Here is a 7,724-nt window from a genome sequence, read left to right on the forward strand (position 1 = left end):
AGTGATTCGTTTCTCGTTTAGGGTTTAGGATGTGATTTATTTACCTGTTTCGAGGGGGTTTAACACTATTGTTGTTGTCATTTGTTCTACACTGTCAGGGGTTTACAAATACCTTTTTTTGTTGTTTCATCCTCATGGCTTGTTGTTTGCAACAAAGCCAATGGGAGATTATATCAAGTTCGGTCGTCGACATGCAGGTTTCGAGGTCCATGAAAGTAAATCTCGAAATTCATGGGTTTTTTTTTCGAATTTGTTGCAATTTTTTTTTAGGTTTTTTCCCAAATGTTAATTTTTCCTCTGTTTGAAAGTTTATGTTGTAGGTAATTTGTATGGTTGTCGCAGAAGAGGTATGGCGATGTCTGGGGGGAACGTTTGGACATGGTGGTGGCTTCTGCGACTCCCTTGTAGAATTCTAAATCTTACCAACCACTGTGTTTTTCAACACTTAAATTTGTTGTTGGGAATTTGGGAATTTAGCTCTTGTTGCACTGTTGTGTTTTTCAACACTTGAATTTGTTGATGGGAATTTAGCTCTTGTTGCATGGTTTATGGTAGTAGGTTTATGGTTATTCATTCATGGGTTTAACTCAATTTGTTGTTGGGAATTTAGCTCTTGTTGCATGGTTTATGGTAGCAGGTTTATGGTTATTCATTCATGGGTTTAGCTCAATTTGTTGTTGGGAATTTAGCTCTTGTTGCATGGTTTATGGTAGAAAGTTTATGGTTATTCATTCATGGGTTTAGCTCTTTTTGATGCCATGCCTATATTTATATGTAGTGTTGCTTGTAGTGTTGCTTGCAGGGTTGAAAACGTGTTTATGCTTGCCACTGCTTCTGAGAAGAATCTCCTACACTTTCTTCCTCTGTTACGATTTATTTTTGCTTGTAGTGTTTCTTTTAGTGTTTATTATATAGTGTTGCTTGTAGGGTTGAAAATTCTTTGTTGCTTGCCTCTGCTTCTACGAAGCATTTCCTGCACTTTCTTCCTTTGTTACGATTTATGTTTTCTTGTAGTGTTGCTTGTTGTGTCCTCTTTTATAAAAGGACATAAGAAAGCTCTGCGATGCCAAAAGAATTATCCCTATCAGATACATGGTTTAAGTCACCAACTTGGTTCCTGTCAGAAAAAAGAATGATGGTACCTTACAAATATTTTCCCTCTCTTTTGTGAGGCTGATATTATTATTCTTTTATGAAATGCCTGATTGAAATGTGGTTTCAGTAACATATGCAGTAGCAAGTAGAAGGATGTTATGCTTTCTAGTTATGCTCACCATGGTACAATAGATGAAACTTGCTAAAATTTTGATGAAATGCCTTAGTGAAATGTGGTCTCAGTAACATATGCAGTGGCCAGTAGAAGGACTGCAATTTATGTATTGTTTGGAATAGTCTATGATAATATGTAGAGATTTCAGATTCGAACTTCATAGAGAGATACTTTAAATGCAGCGAATGCATTAATCTGTGAGATTCATTTTCCGATTCCTTCTTCTATAACAAAATGAAATAATGTGCTTATTAAGAAAGGATCCATAAACACACTAATACAACTTCAAATTAATAACTTCAGGCATGTGTTTTAGTTAAGGATTAATAACTTCAAACATGTGTTTTTAGTCAAGAACATTATCTAGCTATTGCATGATATTCCCCATTCAAGATAATATCAAACATGAATGTACAGTTAAAATATGTAGATGCTTTACGTGTTTCTTCCTCTGTTACGATTTCTACTTGCCTCTACTTGTGAGAGGCATTACCTGCACTTTATTATTGAATACAAATGTAATATTGTTCATAAAATAAGCTCAAGGGGTTAGCTCATTCAGCTATTGCCAATGTTGTTGCATATTTGGCTTGTCTATATCCATAGGTGTTTTGTTTGAATCTCCTTGGGTTATGTATACCAGTTTACATAGACAGGAAATGCTGTCAACAAATGTGTGGAAGCATCCTTTGGATTTTTCCACTAGGTTTTTCATAGAAGAAATATTTTTCATAAAATGTTATCCAGCCAACACTTTTGTTAGCAATAATTTTATTCCTTTTTCTCCCAGACATTTTTAGTACCTTAAAATTATTTTCCTTCTCTTTTGTGAGGCTGGATATTATTATGTTTTTTTTATGAAATGCTTTATTGAAATGTGGTTTTATTAACATATGCAGTAGCCATTAGAAGGATGCTATTCTTTCTGGTTATGCTCACCATGGTAGAATAGATGAAACTCACCAAACTTTTGATGAAATGGATTAGTGAAATTTGGTCTCAGTAACATATGAAGTGGCCGATTGAAGGATTGCAATTTATGTATTGTTTGGAATAGAGTCTGCGATAATATGCATAGATTTCACACTCAAACTTCTTAGAGAGATACTTTAAATACAGTGACTACATTAATCTGTGAGATTCATTTTCCGATTCCTTCTTTTATAACCAAAGGAAATAATGTGCTTATTAAGAAAGGAACCATAAACACACTAATACAACTTCCAATTAATAACTTCAAGCATGTGTTTTTAGTCAAGGACATTATTGAACTATTGCATGATATTCCCCATTCAAGATAATATCAAACATGAATGTACAGTTAAAAGATGTAATTGCTTTACCTGTTTCTTCCTCTGTTACGATTTTTGCTTGCCTCTGCTTCTGAGAAGCATTTCCTGCAATTTATTATTGAATACAAATGTAATATTGTTCATAAAATAAGCTGAAGGGGTTAGCTCATTCAGTTATTGCCAATGTCGATGCATATTTGGCTAGTCTATATCCATATGTGTTTTGTTTAAATCTCCTTGGGTTATGTATAGAAGTTTACATTGACGGGAAATGCCATCAACAAATGTGTGGAAGCATCCTTTGAAATTTTCCAATAGGTTTTTCACTCGTTGAATCTCCTTTGGATGCTTGTTGCTTTCATTATTCACTCGCTTGTCATTTAATTATTCTCTTGGAAAGTTGATGTTTTATTTGGCTTTTTGATGCTCCGCTGCACATGAACTCGATTTTTCTTCTAAGTTAACTTGCAGTAAATGAGGTTTCATATGAGATGTGAGGTTAGGTACTTTTATTGTTCACTGTTTTATGGAATTTTCATATTAAAGAAAGTGACTTGTTCAAGATTTCATTATTCACTCGTTTGTCATAATATTTTCAACTCAGTTGATGCTTGTTGATGTTTTATCATTTAATTAAAAATGAAGTTGATGCTTTTTGATTTCGTTATTCACTCGTTTGTCATTTAATTATTCTCTTCGCAAGTTTATGTTTTATTTGGTTTTTTGATGCTTCACCACACATGCATTCTGTTTGTCTTCTAAGTTAACTTAGAGTAAACGAGGTTTCATATGTGGTGTGATGTTAGGTACTTTTAGTGTTCACTATTTTATGGAATTTTCATATTAAAATAAGTGACTTGTTCAAGATTCCATTATTCACTCATTTGTCATAATATTTACAACTCAATTATAAATGTGTTGTAAATCAATTGGTGTGTAGATGCATAACAAAAATTCCCATTTGCATTCTCAAGTAAGATTTCTACATTATAATAGACTATATATGTTCTTTCTAAAATGGATTTTGGTTACAATGCCACAAACAATATGAAATAAAACAACCTAGGTTGTAGGCCAAAAAAAAATTGTGACAAGAAAAAGAGACAATCCATCCAAAATCCACATCATAATGTGGTTAAAACCAAAAACATATGACACCCCTATTCTTTATGGCCTTGAGAATCTTCAGTGCCAAAACTCCCTGAGTTACCTACTTGAGCCAAGTAGGTTGGCCTACCTAAAAAGGGTTTATTAGGAATTGGTTGATTGTTGCCATATGATTAAGTCCAATTTTCACCTTCCAACCATGGAGGAATTGAGTACCCATACCTCACATTTTCACTACTAACCCTTGCATTAAGTGGAGGTGTGTGATGAGCATACATAGAATTGAAACCTCCTCTGGTAGGAATAAGGCAAGTGGGTAAACCCCCATTTTGATAATGAGACACTTCAGTGTTTATGAGGTCTTTGAATAATGGTGTATTATCTATAATATTGTACAATGTGTTTGACATAATCCTGGTTTCATCAACTATGCTTGCATCAGTGTCAACCATATCGGTCATCCCTTGTCCTTTTCAATCATTTGTTTAGCCTTTCTTGATTCCTTTTCCTGTCTTTCCATTTGTTTTTGTTGGTCCTTCTCTTGTCTTGCTTGCTTTCTTTCAAGCCTTTCATCTGCTCGACATTGTGCTACAACAATCCTTGTTTCCATCTTCTCCTTGGCTAGATCCTTCTTTTCCTATTTTAATTCCTGAATTTCAAATTTCTTTTTTTCAGACTCAAGTAATAGGTTTATATAGTCTTCTGAGGTGAGTGACTGTGAACTTCGGCCCAAAATAAGACTACCCGGTGTTCCTTTATTTTTTTTCATTAACAATCTCTCTACTGGTAGCTTTAGGAACTGACCAAGTAAATTTTCCACCCCTCCCACCTGCATGTCATGCTTGGTACTTCCCTTTTAGTATCTGAGACAATTGATTGAACCATATTGTTATCTTCATTTGATGACTCATTATGCGCTTCATCTTCTTCCATTGATCTATTGTCCACAAAAAAATGAATAATTCCATTGTTCAATTATGTTGGTTGTGAAGGCATGTTCATTGGTTCTTGAGACACTATGTTCGTTCAAATTAATCATGGCTTCTTCTAGCCATGACAGTGGGGTTACTTAGCTTGGCAATGTCAATTGGTCATTATTTATTTCTAGTATAATATTGATGATGTCATTTTCAAATACATCTTCATTATCAATTGCATGTTCAACAACGTCATTAACAATATCAACAACAAAAGTTTCATGTGGTTGAGTTGGTAGAATGACCTCCATGTTACTGTGAATTTGTTCATGATTATAATGTGTTTCACATAGATGTTCTTCATCATCACCATATAAGTGTCCTTGAGAGAGGGAATTCATATTACTAGCTACAACCACATCATCTTGTTCATCTACTTATTCTTGCACTTCAAAACTTGTTTGGACACGCCCTTCTTCTTGACCATCCACATGAAATGCCTAGCTACAACTAGTATCATGCATAAGAGCATCATAATTCAGTGGCTAGATTCTTGTTCTCCTAAAGCCAACCTTGATATTTGATGGTGTTAGAGCCCTTTTAAGCACTTTACTTACAAGCTGTGCTAGCTTGAACCTTTTCACCTCTGCCCTTGGATTCTTTGCCATCCATGCAGCACGCTCTGACCTGAAATATTTCTTGAAAGGGCCAAACACACTAACATCAAGGGGTTGCAATCTATGAGTGGTATGAGCGGGCAATGTTAACAGGTCGATGCCCAAATTGTTTTCTTCCTCAATTGTTTGTACAACAATGTGGCTTCCATGGCCATCTAATATCAATAGGTGTATGTTATTAGGTGAGACACCACCTGGTACAGATGAAGAAAAGTGACAAAGCCAATTTAAAAAAAAATTCTTTAGTCATCCATGTATGGGGATGTGGAACCATGCATGCACTTGGTTCATAGTTTTGTATATAGTTTTTTAGTTGATTTTTACCTTTGAATAGATAAAATTCTGGGATTGAAGTACCAATTGCATTGACACAACATAGAATAGTTATCCACTCCCTGTTCTTAGGAAAAATATTTGGCATGTTTCGGCTCCCTCTCTTGGCAATTGCCCGCATCGCACAATTCATTCCTTCTTGTAAACCTATTTCATTAGAGTTACATATATGGTTTGCACCATAAGAATGTTTATTGTAAGCACTAGAAAGAGTGTCATAGAACTTACATACAAATGCAGGGTGCAAACTTAATGCTCTGTCTCTGTCAAGGCCCTCAGTTGTATGAAATACAAGGTCTAGATGCCTTTTTTTAAACCCAAACCATCATGATTTACCAGGAAACCCATGTTTCAATGGGTCTAGCCTCCCTTGACATATTTGAACAACTGTGGATTTGAGTTGTATCAACTCTAGACCATGTCCCAATTAGGCCATCCCTTTACACCACTCAACCACCTCAACCTCCTCCTCTTCAGTCATAACTGTAAGAGGCCCTCTACATTTTGTATGAGTGAGCCCATTTATCAAATAATGTATTGATGAAGGAGGAATACCATTTTTTTACAGATGCCTGAACTGAATATCCATTAAACTCTATGTCGTCAATTGCAACTAACATTTCTTCTTTTTTCCAACCTCTTATAGCACTTATTTTTTCAGTTGAACTTGCCCCTTGCACTATGGTTGATAGTGGCTCTGTGGATGATGGTGTGACAACATCAACTATGTCGCATGGTCATCCTCAACAACGTTGCTTGGAGCATTTTTTACATTCACATCACGTGTCCTATCCTCATCTGACGAAGGGCATCATAGTTGGGCACCCCTTTTCATTCTCCTGCCACTTCTCCTTGTACGAGCAACATAACTAACTCTTGCCATATATGCAACTACCTGTAGAATTATTACATGCATTTCGTTAAGAATATTTGAAAATTATGCTTTCATCAAGCCAAAAATATTTATGCTTTATTACAGGCAATTATCAACATGTATGTTAGTAGTAGCTTAAGAGATTTTCATACATATGCCTTTTTGACAGTATCCTTGAAAAATCAAATCTACAGAATGAATTTGTTGTATGTCTTCAAAATTATCAGTGATTGTTGTTTTGATAACTTGTTTTTACACTTAAAATACCATGATTGTATTTGTACTTGGAAAACTACTGCCGGTGTGTTGAAATTGACCTGGAATTGGTTGTATGTCTTCAATTATATCAATATATGTTTTGGATAAAATGTTTTATGCATCATAGGAGGATTTTCAACTAAACAAAGTGATCTTTCTGGTTAATATGTTGATCTTGTTTATTTCTTTTTAGAAACTAATATTTGACTTAAATTGTTTAGCCTCGTGTTTGTCAATACTGTTTAGTTTCGTTAGTTCTCTAAGTACCAAGATCTGAACAATATTTCTATTTTTTCTTCGAGACAAGAACTCTAGATCTGACAATGCAAGAGCATCCACAAAAATCCCAACCTGCATAGATATATGAATTATAGAATAAGATATATATGAAAGCCTTTTTGACATTTTGATTCAAATGGGATCATGTTCATAACTTCTTTTTCTCCTCCATTAACTTCTTCTTGCAATTAGTTTATTTTTAGGTTGCATGGAAGATGATTCACATATGCCTCTACTCACATATTTGCATGCTTTTAGTATTGAAGTTTCCCAAAAGATCGTTTGGGTTTCTACATTCTTTTCATATGAGAAGACTCATCTATTTATTGTTGAATTTAATGCTTCATAAAATTCTGCATTGCTTGTTTTCCTTGGGTTCCACCTTCTTGTACTCTGAGCAGATCCCTCTACTTATTGTGGACTATAATGCTTCATAAACTTATGCTTTGCTTGTTTTCTTTGGTGCTATCCTTGAATTCTCATTTGGGTTCTTTGGAAACTTAGAGACCTAATGTCAATACTGTTGGTATTCCTATAGATAACACTCTTCAGACATGAAGGAAGCTCTAGGAGGAATTTCAACTATAAAAAGTGACACTTGGTTCCTTTTCTGGTTAAGATGTTGATCTGGTAGTTACTATTGTTTGAATTAATTTGTTTAGCCTCATGTTTGTCATTATTGTTATTCATAGTCACCACAGACATCCTAGGTTTGGA

The sequence above is a fragment of the Pinus tabuliformis genome, chromosome 8 (genome assembly GCF_031772625.1).
Source record: "Pinus tabuliformis cultivar Carrire ecotype Pingquan chromosome 8, CPIR1, whole genome shotgun sequence".
In the NCBI taxonomy this organism is placed as follows: domain Eukaryota; kingdom Viridiplantae; phylum Streptophyta; class Pinopsida; order Pinales; family Pinaceae; genus Pinus; species Pinus tabuliformis.